The sequence below is a fragment of the Euprymna scolopes genome, chromosome 33 (genome assembly GCF_053919585.1).
Source record: "Euprymna scolopes isolate OS-2025 chromosome 33, ASM5391958v1, whole genome shotgun sequence".
NCBI lineage: Eukaryota > Metazoa > Mollusca > Cephalopoda > Sepiida > Sepiolidae > Euprymna > Euprymna scolopes.
This window is the reverse complement of record NC_136514.1, coordinates 91,028,262-91,041,953: the sequence shown is the minus strand read 5'-3', so window position 1 is coordinate 91,041,953 and position 13,692 is coordinate 91,028,262. Positions and strand designations below refer to the sequence as shown.

The 13,692-nt window shown below is 31.6% G+C and overlaps 1 long non-coding RNA gene across 1 annotated transcript; it reads right to left on the bottom strand.

Annotated features, from left to right (window-relative positions):
* Positions 1–2,835: 2,835 nt before the first annotated feature.
* LOC145258356 (uncharacterized) lies at positions 2,836–13,132 on the bottom strand. The gene is made up of 3 exons (XR_013864096.1): positions 12,850–13,132; positions 8,414–8,461; positions 2,836–4,590 (listed from the first exon to the last, which is right to left on the bottom strand). It is a non-coding gene; the product is annotated as an uncharacterized LOC145258356 (long non-coding RNA).
* Between the last annotated feature and the right edge of the window lie 560 nt (positions 13,133–13,692).

Here is a 13,692-nt window from a genome sequence, read left to right as displayed (position 1 = left end):
GCACTTGGCACATTTTACAGAGCAAATTTCATGCCAACAGCTTTACAAAATGTATTAATATCTATAAAAGTTGATTTACGTAAACGTTGGAACTGGTATGCAGCTTCAGATCATCCATATATAGCAGATGAATGATTTTTTGTTTGGGTCTTGTTGACGGCTCTGGCTTAGGTTGTAGGCATACCAAATTTTGTTAACTAGTTTATTTGCAAGAGTAAAGGAAATAAACTAACACTTTGTAAAATACTTCCGTGAATATTCACGTCAGGGATTTTTATTCTTCCATATCTATGGTTTAACGTCATGGTCATATGCCACATTTTTGTGTTCAGTCATGGTTTTCTTGAATATGGAATAGACCTTATATAAATCAAGACATCGCAGGGGCACACTATCATATGCTTTTTGATAACCAATCCAAACATGTTTAGATATCTTTGCCTTTGAGGATTGTGTTTTTAATTAACAAATGATCATTAGTGACTAAGTACTTCCTCCTGCCTTTTCCAGGTATGCCCTAAAAGAGGTGTGTTATAGACGCTATATGCAACCAAGCCAGTGAAGAGCTAGCAGGGCGTAATGAGAAGCAGATGGGTCTATATTTACTATAGTATTTTGTCTCTTTCGATTAAGGTATAAGAGTCGTATAATCTTTTAACTGCCATGATGGTGTATCCTCCGCACCCCCAACAGTCTGGTGAAGTAGCTACTATAATTATTATAAAGTGCTGTTAGCTATTTAAGCCAGAAATTACATAAGTTATTTATCCCTGACTTTTTTGTTATTCTTGTATAATCATACCAGACATTATCTCAGGCTCTGATATTTTTAACTTATTAATACTTTCGATTCTTTTGTCCATATGCACGATCTATTTGGCCTATTGGTTGCAGTGTTCCTCCTCCTAAAACACTTTCAGCTTTTGTTTTTGTAGTTGCTTTTCCACCATAATTGTTTTCTGTAATAGATTTTTGTAGAATAACCTTGTATTTTTTAAAAGAGTTCATTTTCGGTTTTTGCCCTTTTTATCATCGTTGCTCTGATTCGCATGACAAGTACTGGTATCTGGCCTTCATTTTTTTTTTTTTTTTTGCTGCTTTCAGTCTGCGTTATATTTGAATTATGCTTTGAACTGATCCTGTTGATGAAAGTTTTCTGAAGCTTTATTAGAACCAAAGTGATTTGGGATTGTGAGATCAATAATAATAGTCCAGTCAAATTGTGGCTGAACCTCAAACAAATTGCTAACAAAGGTTTTTAAATTGCATTGTGGGCAAGAATATCTCCTCTTTCAGATAAAAAAAAGTTTACCAAAATTGACCTTGCGGAAAGGGGTCAACGACCGCTATCTTTAAAGGGTCCCCCCGATTCTAGTTTCCCTCTCTCAACTCAATTATTGTAAGGATATCTTAAAAAATTACAAATGTATCAATGTGAAATTTTATAAATCAACAGTTTTCATGAAGTTGAATATAATTATAAACTCATTGGTTTGGTTTTATTTGATTTTGGTTTACGGCATATCAACCCTTTTAGATTATTTCATACTAGTCCAGTCAATCTAGCTGTTTTTTTTTGTCTCAACCTCAAATAAATTGCTAGCAAAGGTTTTTAAATTGCATTGTGCGAGAGAATATCTCCTCTTTCAGATAAAAAAGTTTACCAAAATTAACCTTGCGGAAAGGGGTCAACGACCGCCATCTTTAAAAAATTCATTGTTTCTGGGTAAGACCTCAAACTACATTCAACAATAGAGTTTAACATAAGAGAAAAAAATGAAGATACTCCGAACCCGTTTCCTACAGGTGGTCTGTGATATGGCCTAGCACATGTTTTCCCCCTGCCAGGGTTATGAGGAAAATCCTAATTAATGGTTTCCATTATTTTTCTAAGTTTTTTTTTGGGGGGGGGTCTTGAGTATGTGTAAAGCCATAACTTCCTGTCATGAGGAAGCTGTTGATAGGGTGAGGGTCGGTTTCAATTTTGAATTTGCAATACTTACTGATGTTTTTAGCTCTAGTTTTATACCTCCTGCTGGAAGGAAGTGACTTGCTTGTATGTCAGTTGTCGGTTATTTAAGAAGATTACTTTCAGGAATGTTTTTGAAAAGGTTCTGATGACAGTTATAGTTCATGCGCACTTAGTCTACAGTTTATAACATTGTGCTGTTTAACTACTAAAAGAATTAGGGTCGCGATTTAGCGATATTTCGCAACATTTACACCAGGCCCAACTCTGATCAACCTACTATCTGTTGTATAGGAGAAATATCTTTTTTTCGTAATATTGATACAACTTCTGTTTTCTGTGTCTAATTCGTTAAAAAAATATACAAAAGATATTAAAACAATCAAAATTAAAAGATGGAAACCGCGATTTATTTCAAATTACTGAAAGAAAACATTATTACCTGAAAAACATATTTTATATTTCATTCAATAAAATTCACTACAAGTAAAAAAAAAATACTTTTTTTTCTTTTGTGTTCAACTTAGAAGATTTGATATGTTGGGACTTCTATTTGTATGTTCAATTCATTAAGAAATAAAATATATGAAAATATACAAAATCAAAATTAAAAGATGAAAATCACGATTTAATCATTTATTTTAAAAGAAAATCAACTGTTAAAAAACAATTCATTTAAATCATCATAACACGTTATAATCATTATTTCATTCCTCATGTAAAAATGGCCGTTCATTAGTTAAGTGTGCTAAATAAAAAAATCAGGCTCATTTTTAAGACTGAACATTTAATTATTATTTAACTTTCAATTAAAAGAGTGCAAATCTCAACAAATGTCAACGTCAATAAAATAACACAAAATTAAATTAAACATTAATTATCCAAACATTTATTGAATTTAAAAAAATGTTCATAATTTTCATAATCTGGTTACAATGATTCGTTTATCATTCAATCGTGGTCTTCCACTTTTGAGCCATTGGAGTAAAGCATCCCTGTCTATATACTCCTGGTTAAACTCTTCTAGGAACTTTCTTGATCTTTTATGTTGTTTTCATCTGTATTTTCTTGTTTCTGTCCTTTCTTTCTTGCAATCTGTGATGCTGGTTCATCATAGACTTCGGCAGCATTTTCCACTATGCACCCCCAAAGTTCTCATCAAGCTTTGTGATTGAGGTTTGTTGAGGTAGACGTTCATTATGGTTCGTCACCATTTCCATTGTCATATCTGTTGAGGTTTTGCTGTACTAGCCATGTTTACTATGGTGGCTCGATATGCATAGTTTATTTAAGGCATAGATCCTTCTTTTTTGTGATAGATATATCACATCCATGCATTATGGTAAATTATTTTATGCAAGGTTAGTAGTTCCCTAGCCTTTGTATCTAAACTATTGATATTGCATTGAGGCCAGTAAACAATACTGAAACCTTATGGAATGACAGGGATTGCAAGCTGCTGTAATGCAGTAATTTTTAAGTAATGCGTGCTATATTTTTCCACTTTAGGTCTCATTTTTACATGCTTCACAGTTACAGTTATATGTGAAACCCTCTTCTAGGTCTGAAATAAAGCCGAGATGTTCTCTTTTCCCCCTTTCTTTACTCTGCATTTGGTGCATTCGTCAAAGCAAAACTCCAATGAGTTCTCATATGTTTCACTAAATCTGATTTTCGAGAAGAGGAATATCCACAAACTTCACAAGAATGTGGCCTTTCCCCAGTGTGAGTTCTTACATGTATCATTAAATCTGATGTTTGAAAACAGGAATATCCACAAACTTCACAAGAATATGGCTTTTTTCCAGTATGAGTGCTCATATGTCTCATTAACTTTGATTTTTGAGAACAAGAAAATCCACAAACTTCACAAGAATGTGGCTTTTCCCCAGTGTGGGTTCTCATATGTGTCACTAAATTAGATTTTTGAGAAAAAGAATATCCGCAAACTTCACAAGAATGTGGCTTTTCTCCAGTGTGAGTTCTTATATGTCTTGCTAATTTTGATTTTCTAGAACAAGAATATTCACACACTTGACAAGAATGTGGCTTATCTCCAGTGTGAATTCTAATATGTTTCATTAAATTTGATTTATCAGAAAAAGAATATCCACACACATCACAAGAATGTGGCTTTTCCCCTGTATGAGTTCTCATATGTTTCATTAAATTTGATTTTTGAGAACAAGAATATCCACACACATCACAAGAATGTGGCTTTTCCTCACTCTGTACATGCATTTTGTGCCAGTAGTTATAAGAATATGGTATTTTATTCTTATTAATTAAGAAATATTGAAGCAAATTTGATTTCATGCAAACATAAACGCCATCTACTCCACAAGAATATAGCATTTATCTGATGTTCATTCTCTAAAGGATATTTCATACTGCTATGGTTTCACATATTGTATAAAATATTGTTTTTCAAGAGCCACATAATTTTTTGTTCAATTTGTGATTCCATCCTTTAAAACATTAGAATATTTACTAAATTGTTAAATAGTATTCAGTATAATAAATCTTCTCACAGAATTTGCTGTTGATTTCCAAATAAATCTGCCTTGTGTATACGATAATATTTAAAGAAAAAGATGATCCATGGGTTCAATTAGGAAAGCCTGTAAAAAATAAATAAAATTCAATATTTTTTTTATATTTGCATTCATATATTAGTATTTTGTTTATTGTTGTAAATAGTATTGTGTTACACTTAAAAATTCTACATTAATTTAATCTACAAAATCATATGAAAAATAACCAAATGTTTCTCACTTGATGCAAAACCAATTAATATAGGTGTTTCTTAGGATATAGTCTCGACAAAATCTTACCTAACATTTATTTGATTTTCATCATAGTGACAAAAATAAACATTTACATATGTATAAATCTTAATATAATGTTAATCACCGTTATAAAAATGGAAAATTTCTATAGGTTCATCAAAAAGTTTTTACTGTATTCAATTGTTTCTGCCTTCCTCACACACGTTTACATACCATTGATAGAAGAATATGCAAAATTATTAAAAATATCGACATTTTCTAAAAAGAGGTTAATTGTTTGTTCAAAATGTCAATAATATAGTTGGAAAACTAATGTAAGGCTCTATACTTTTTATGCAATTTTACACCGTTTTTCTCGCATATATTTCGCAGTTTGCCAATCATATTATTCAGATCTTAGGCTTGTTTGAAGAAATATATCAGCTCACTCATAATTCATGTTAATATAAAATTATTAGTAACTAAACTTACCAGGGTGATTACTGTTTTATCTCTAATTATCAGTATGTACAAAATTTTTATTCACTAATTATCAAATACACTAACAAATACTTTGAGAATATTATAGAGGATGCTACAAAAAGGTGGTCTTTCTTAAATCTCATAGAAATTACTTAGACCTGAGAGTATCCTATGTCTAAAAATTTTATATTAGCGCATGCACTGAGTAATGCTGCCACATCTAGATAGGTGTAACTACCACAGTCACCTTTGTCTTAGATAACGTTTAAAAAGTTTCACCTAAGGTCTTACAAATCATGTACATTAGCATTGCATTGAGACAGTTCTGATCTGCTGCTAACAATTGTCGTGTATATATATATATATATATATATATATATATGTATGTATGTATTGGGTAAGATGATTGATAATTTATAATTAAAATTAAAAATCTGTTTCATAAAGAAGAAACAAACAAAATCAATAAATTGTACGATCGTTTCGGAAACGATGTTTTTATTGTGCTAGACAGTGAGTCTTGGACAATAATTTTATGATATAGTTTTTGGAAACAAAGTTTCCTCATCAGCAAAAATATTGTGTTTTTTTTTAAAGACACCAAAAGTAAACCTAGCATAAACCAAATGAATGCATCGGCAATGATACATATGACTTTTAGGAGACGAACCATTAAAAGATACATCTGCCTTACTTAAAAAATGCTAGGTTTATTTTTGGTGTCTTTTTAAAAAAAAACAATATTTTTGCTGATGAGGAGACTTTGTTTCAAAAATCTATATGATAAAATTATTGTCCAAGACTTACTGTCTATCACAATAAAAACATCGTTTCTGAAACGATCGTACAATTTATTCCTTTTGTTTGTTTCTTCCTTATGAAACAGATTTTTAATTTTTCATTTTAATGATAAATTATCGATCATCTTACTCAATATTAAAATAGCTCTAGGATATATATGCCTATCGAGCTTATTATATATCTACATTACAACGAGCACTGTTTTCTTTTATTTTAATTGTATTAATGAATTTACTAATACATTAAAGTATACTCTGCTCTTTAGACTCTTGTTCTAATCCCTATATATATATATATATATATATATATATATATATATATATATAATAAATTCCACAGCCAAACAACGTCGCAGCCCACAAGAGCCATGATAGTCAAAGAACCGGAAGTCCAAGACTCGAGTTTCGCCCTCATTTGGGCTCATTAGTTAGACACAACCGAACTCAGGATTCGAAACCCGAGCCTCTTGCATGCAAGGCAAGCACTCTACCAACTGAGCAAACGCCCTGCACACAAGAATTTCTATTAACCAACACAAATCAAGCAAACCGCGCCGAAATCCAACTGTGAAATGAACCTATATATATATATATATATATATATATATATATATATATATATATATATATATATATATATATGTATGTGCTTGGGTGATAGTCATAAAATTAGCAGTGGAGTATGAGACAGTATAAATTGTGCAGTTGTAATTAGGTGAGCATTGGATTAGACAGACTTATCTCACAGTTCTGAGCTGCCATTATCCATTTTCTATGTAGTTTATAAAGTGCAGGCTTCAAAGGTATTAGGTCTTATAATTAGAAGTGGAGAACAAGTTGTTAAGGGGATAGAGTGTTTTCCATAGAAGTGTTTCTAAAGAGGCTGCCATATTGCAAGCTGGTTTTTGCAACCCTGTCTTTATTCAATAAGCCCCAAGGACCGATATTTTTATGAATTATTCACTTTCTAATTGTGAATCCAGTTTTAAGGATTTTTGAAGAGTCATTTTTTGCAAGTTGAAGATAAGTTTAAAATTGATATGTTTTTGAGAAAGTGACAGTTTACCATTTGGAATTTTACATACCTATGTTTGACTCATGTTATTTCTTTTTCTTTATACCTGCAGATCTGCTATTGTTTATAATTCATTTACTTTTGTTATCCATTGATCTTTGATCCCACAGTTAAAAACATGCATAAATTTTAAACTCTTCTAAAACTTATGAAAAGGTTTCTCCTACTTCATAGAAATGTAATTTCTCAAAATATTTTTAATTGCATTCAACCTTTTTAATACTGCTTAATAACTGTTAATCTTTTTCAGAAAATATTTGAAAAATCTTTTATTAATTCAACGGTTAGCTTACACTTCTTATTAAATAAAAGTGCTCATTTTCAAATACCTGAGTTTAGAAGACTTGCATTTCTTCATTGAACATAAATACACCTTATCTTTTAAGACTTGTTCTGAAAAAGGAAGGTCTATTTGAAAAAATATTTCATTAATTCAATGGTCACCTTACTCCTTTGATGTATATAAGAACCCATTTTACAGGACTTGCATCGCTTAGTTGAACATAAATACACCTTACCTTTTAAAACTTGAGCTGCAAATGATATGTGTGTGGTATTAATAATTCTTTTATAAATAAATATACTTAGAGAAAGAAAGAGTAAGATAAACAGTGACATTGTGAGAGAGGGGTTACTTGATGGCGTAATTGCAAACTAAAATTAATCAGAACAATTAAGATGGATTTTTTAAAACATAACCCAATCCCCATACTGCTATATATTTTCTTAGATATATATTTTCATTAGATTCAGATATACCCCTTTATGTAACAACTGTTGACCAAATCAGATAATTAAGAAAAAGTTATTTCTAATAATATATATAATATATATAATTCAATATTTACATATAAAGTCCTGTATATAACCAGTGTATCCTGTTTCAATCACATAACTGACCAAAACATTGCACAAAGATTTTCTTTATTTTATTTTTAGGAAAATGTTCAAATATGTTTTTTCTATCGGATTCCTATGGTAACATTATACTTAATAAAAAAAAGTGTGTATGATTGTTTGGGGGCACTTTTTGGTATTTCTACACCACTTTTTAAAAAATTCTCATTCACTCCATACAAAGCACATTGAAACGTAAGTGAATATTATGCAATAGGGGTTATACACACAGAACCTCCTAAGTGAGTTTTGCAGCAATATTTTGTTCATATCATATTTATATTCCTGCATGCTCATACAATCTTAAAAACAGGGAGAAGAATTACAAAGGATATTTATTAAATACTTTTCCTTTCTTCATGCTAAAATCACAATTAAAGAGGAGAGATGAATAATAAGTACTGTGGTCATTTTTACTTACCAGAATTTGATGTGGATGGATGAAGCTGTGTAATTCTGTGTGGCAGTCCTACAAGACAGAAATTGGTAACTCCTTGATAGACTAACTTTATACTGTGGGCTTGTTATCCACTTATGTGGATTGGATGTGACAACATTTGTGTAGGATCAACTAAAAGATAAAAACAAACCTACAGTCGATCCATTAGTTGCTTGATTAGTTTTAGTTCATTCTTTTAATGACGGTTGTTTTTTACTGTGGTTTTTTAACTGTCAGTTTGTCTTTCGACAGTTTGTTAGCGATCGCTCGTGTTATTTAAGACAAAAAGAAACTACCTTTTTGTTCCAATTACAAGGATGAGTTATCGTTGCAAACAACAAGGTAATTTGTTGTAACTTCCGTATAATTTTACCCAGAAAATCCTGGATGCGTCACAACACAAAGTAATGCTTCTATTGCTCTTTCCTTTTCACGTAAAGTTCGTTTTTTAATACATTGAATTGCATAAACCGCCCAACTCCTCCATTTTCCTCGGTTAAAAATCCAACAATATGAACACTTGAGTAAATAATGAAACATAGAATGAATAAAAAATACACAGAAATTAATTTGTAATTTGTAATTAATAGATCGAAATATGGTAAAACAAACATACATAAAAGAAAAATACATAAAACAAAAACACAATAAAGAGAAAAATATGCAAGTGAGAAAAAAAAGCTAGCTGGGAATTTTGGAAGCTTTGATCTTTAGAATCCGTAGAAACAATCGATCAGTAGTGGGCTGCAAGATCTAGTGGAAGAAACGATATTATGCTTAACCCAGATAAATTTATGCTTGAAGCAGACGTCGTTGAATTTGCTGGATTCGAGACCACCAACAATGATCTCCGTCCATGTAGAAAGTATCCACAGACAATTCTGGATTTTCTGAAAAAACATCACTGATGTTGTTCATAGTTCGGTCTTACTAACCAAGTGCCTTATGCCTTTAACATAACAGATCGCATGTTACCATCTAGGGAGCTTCTTAAACCGAACATCTAACTCAAGCGGAATGAAAACCTAGAAGCCCTCTTACAGGAATCCAAGGCATCGATTGTTGCTGAAATTGAACATGGCGTCCTCATCTTTGATCTGATTAAATCAACATGCTTGGCAACTGATTGGTCAAAATCTGGAATCGGATTTTGGCTCCACTGTAACTGCCCAAAAAATAAACCGTTTTGCTGTCACTCTGGCTGGAAGGTGACCCTAGTCGGTAGCCAGTTTACATATACAGCAGAATCATTGAAGTGAACCACAAGCCATTGCTGAAAATATTCCTTGATAAATCACTTGAAAATGTTTCCAACACCCGCTTATGGAACCTCAAGGAAAAAACACTATGATACAGATTTACTATGGTCCACTTCCCTGGAGTAAAACATTGTGCTACTGACTGCATGTCACTATAGCCAACGGGTGAACCTATAAAGTTCATACTACCCGACAACCTGGCATCCCTGTCCTCAGACCAAAAATTTCTTGAACACTTAACCCAAGTACTATCTGACCTAAGAAAACACCAAAGAAAGTGTCATTGCAATGGCAGCTGCATCACTGGATGCACTGAAACTCAAAGCCATCACATAGAACAGAGTGCACACAGCCATCACTAGTGATGAACATATGCTTGAACAAGTAAACTTTATAGAATCTGGCATAACTGAATTTTGCAACAAAATGCCACACAACATTCACGAGTATTTCCCATTCCATGACGATCTCTATACTACAGATGGTGGTATAGTGTATAAGAATCGTATCGTCATCCCATCGTCATTACAAGATGAGATACTCGCTACTCTACATTTGGCTCACCAAAATGTAACATCTGTGATTGCAAGGGCCGAAGCATCCATATTTCAGCCAGGGATTATGTCAGCCACCACAGCACACCGTACAAACTGCCTATCAAACCCGAGAGCTCTACTAATCTCCCCAATGAGCCCAGAATACCTCTTTCAGTGCTTCTGTGAAGATTTCTTCACCTATCAAGGACACCACTACCTAGTTGTGGTGGACCACTATTCCAACTGGCCCATAGTTGAGAGATCCTCAGATGGTGCCCAGGGACATCTCCTGCCTAAGATGGATCTTCGTAACCTATGGCATATCTGTGGAGTTAGCTTCTGATGGTAGATCCGAGTTTACCGCTAACAGTACTAGGCAATTCCTCACTGATTGGGGTGTTCACCACAGGTTATTCTCAGTAGCATTTTCTCACAGCAATTGCAGAGTGGAGATTGGCAGCAAGACTGTAAAACGCCTCCTCATGGACAACATAGGCCCCAACAGAACCATTAATACAGCTTCATTCCAACATGCTATGTTGCAGTACAGAAATACACCAGATCAAGACATCAAGCTGTCACCAGTCATGTGTATCTTCAGTTGTCCTATTTGTAACTTTATACTCATTATACCTGGAAATTATCAACCACATAACACGCGGTGCAGCACTTGGCAAGCACGTGAAGAAACCCTATGAAACCAGCACATGTGCTGTGCTGAGAGGCTATTGGAACATACACAAAGCCTCCCATCACTGGTCATTGGTGATTATGTACACATTCAAAACCAGGCTGGTCGTAAGTCCTAACAATTGAAAGCCCACAATAATCCTGAGTCACCTCCCGACCAGGTCCACTCAACATAATATTTTCCCCTGTACTCATACAGATTCCCGTCCCTCTTGCCTATCATTGTAGTTTTCTTAGTCTTTGGGCTCGTCACGGTGATATCTTTTGTAAAGTTTTGCCCAACAATATTTTTATGGCATCTTTTATTTAGTAAACTGTTAGGTGAAAGTATAGAATAGTTAACAACACATGGGCTCTAACACTTCCCCCTCCAAAAAAAAAAACATAAGAAAGTAAAAACAGATATTACCCCCTCCTATTAGCCCTGTGACAAAAACTGGAAACAGAGAGCAATAACATACCTTGTTGACTGATAACTGGCCATAAAGTGGGTGGAAATTTTACGTTAAATTTACATAGATAAGTGATCCATTTTCCTAATATCTTAAATATTTATCAATTTCTTCTTTGCGGATATTTTTAAAGTCTGTTGAAGCATAATCACCTCAAAATCTACGTTGGGTTAGATTGTAAAGAATTGCCAATGTTTTTATTTTTTTCTGCATTAAGTTTCTGCTAATTGGTGGGGGGCTCATTTTATGTAAACTTTATGAAGAAAAGCAGGCCCTCTTGCACTTTAGGCAACTGGAAATTATGAAGATAGAAAAGGAACAGCAGTTGTCTGACACCGGTTGAAAGAATGCAATTTGATTGGATAGAGAAATTATGACGTCATTACTATGAAATATTGATAAAATTGAAATTATTGGAAAAGAATTTAATAACTAAGTATTTAATAATTAATAGTATTTTTAGAATTAAAATTTTTTTTTAAAGTTAAGATAGAATTTAAGAACTGAAATTATTGTAAAAGAATTTAATAAGCATTTAATAATAGTATAAAAATAATTAATGTAGAAGCATTTTTAAAAGTTAGTCATTTAAGTAACAATCCGATCGCTGATTTATAGTGAACTATTTTACTTTTATTTTAAATTTAAAAAACGTTAATTAGTTCTCCAGTTAAAAGAATTTTTTTAAGTTCAGATAGAATTTAAGAATTGAAAGTATTGTAAATAAGTATTTAATAATAAAAATAATTAATGTAGAAGCAATTCGATCGCTGACTTATTGTGAACTATTTTACTTTTATTTTAAACTATATTTTATATTAAATTAAATATTTCCGAGTATAATATGTATCAGAACAATATCAGTTATAATTATCTTTGGTTGGTTAAAAAAAAAACTGTTTTATACTAAATAAAAAAAAAGTACTTTTGTATCATGCATGTATTTATTTATTTCTAAAACTATCATTTATCAAAAAAAAAATTGTTTTCTAATACTGTCAATTTCAATATCGTATCTTTTTATCGTTTCTAATTAATTAAAATTACACGTAAAAAATTGTTTAAGAAACTGTTTATTTATAAAATGACGTCATAATTTCTCTATCCAATCAATGGCATTCTTTCAACCGGTGTCAGACGACTGCTGTCCCTTTTCTATCTTCCTAATTTCCGGTTGCCTAAAGTGCAAGAGGGCCGAAAAGCATTATTATTTTCTTAGAAATCACATAAGCTTTACTTAAATAAGCAAATATTTGACAAAAATCTAAATTTCAGATTGAATAATATAGTTTTAGGATATTTTTTATAATCGGAGATTGTAACTTTTTTTTATTCACGTCTGTTATAAAGCATGACGAAATCAATATTTTTATTGAACTGCAATAAAAAGAAATTATTTGTAAAGTTATCGATTTTTTTTTTTCTTCTTTTTTTTTGGGGGGGGGGGGGGATATAAAAAATATATTTAAAAAAACACTTACTTTTTATTCCTGGAATTCCATGTGAAAAAAAAAAAAATCGGGATGAATTAGTCTTTTCTTTTGCATTCAATACAGAAAAATTTGGTTTGTTAGGATTTCTTTGGTAAATTGATACAACTTTTGTTTTGTGTGTACAATTCATTAAGAAATAAAACATATGAAAATATAAAACAATCAAAATTAAAAGATGACAAACACGATTTAAAGGTGAAATTATTTTAAAAAGAAAATTAACTGCTAACAAAGAGATCATCGTACCACGGTGTAATCATTATTTTGTTCCCCGTGTAAAAATGTACGTTCATTAGTTAAATGTCCCGAATTGTTTTTCTATCAAGTTTAGATTATACTTGTCAATGCTTGTAAGGATTTCTTCAGTAATTTTTTTTGTTTTGTGTCTAATTTATTAAAAATAAATAATAAAATATATAAGAATATAAAAAACAGATTTTTTTTTTTTTTTTTAACTGAACATTTCATTATTATTTGGATTAGTCAAACTATTGTTAACATCCAAGATAGGTATAACACTAATTTTCGACACTCATGGCCACAAATACAAAAAAAAACTAGCAAAATGAAATTAATTCATCGTAATTTTTTATTCTATATTGAAGAGGAAGGATTAGGGTTAAAATTGCATATAAATATTTATTGCTTTAAACCGAATAAAACAGACGAAATTTGATTTGAACGTCACAAAATAACCAAAACATGAGAAATTAACAATGGCGTCGTAAATATACGAAAAATGGGTTTTATAAAACATTAAAAATATAGGAAATAACTAAGTTCAAATACACATTATATGTTTTCTAAAAGTTTTGTTCAATTATTATTCAA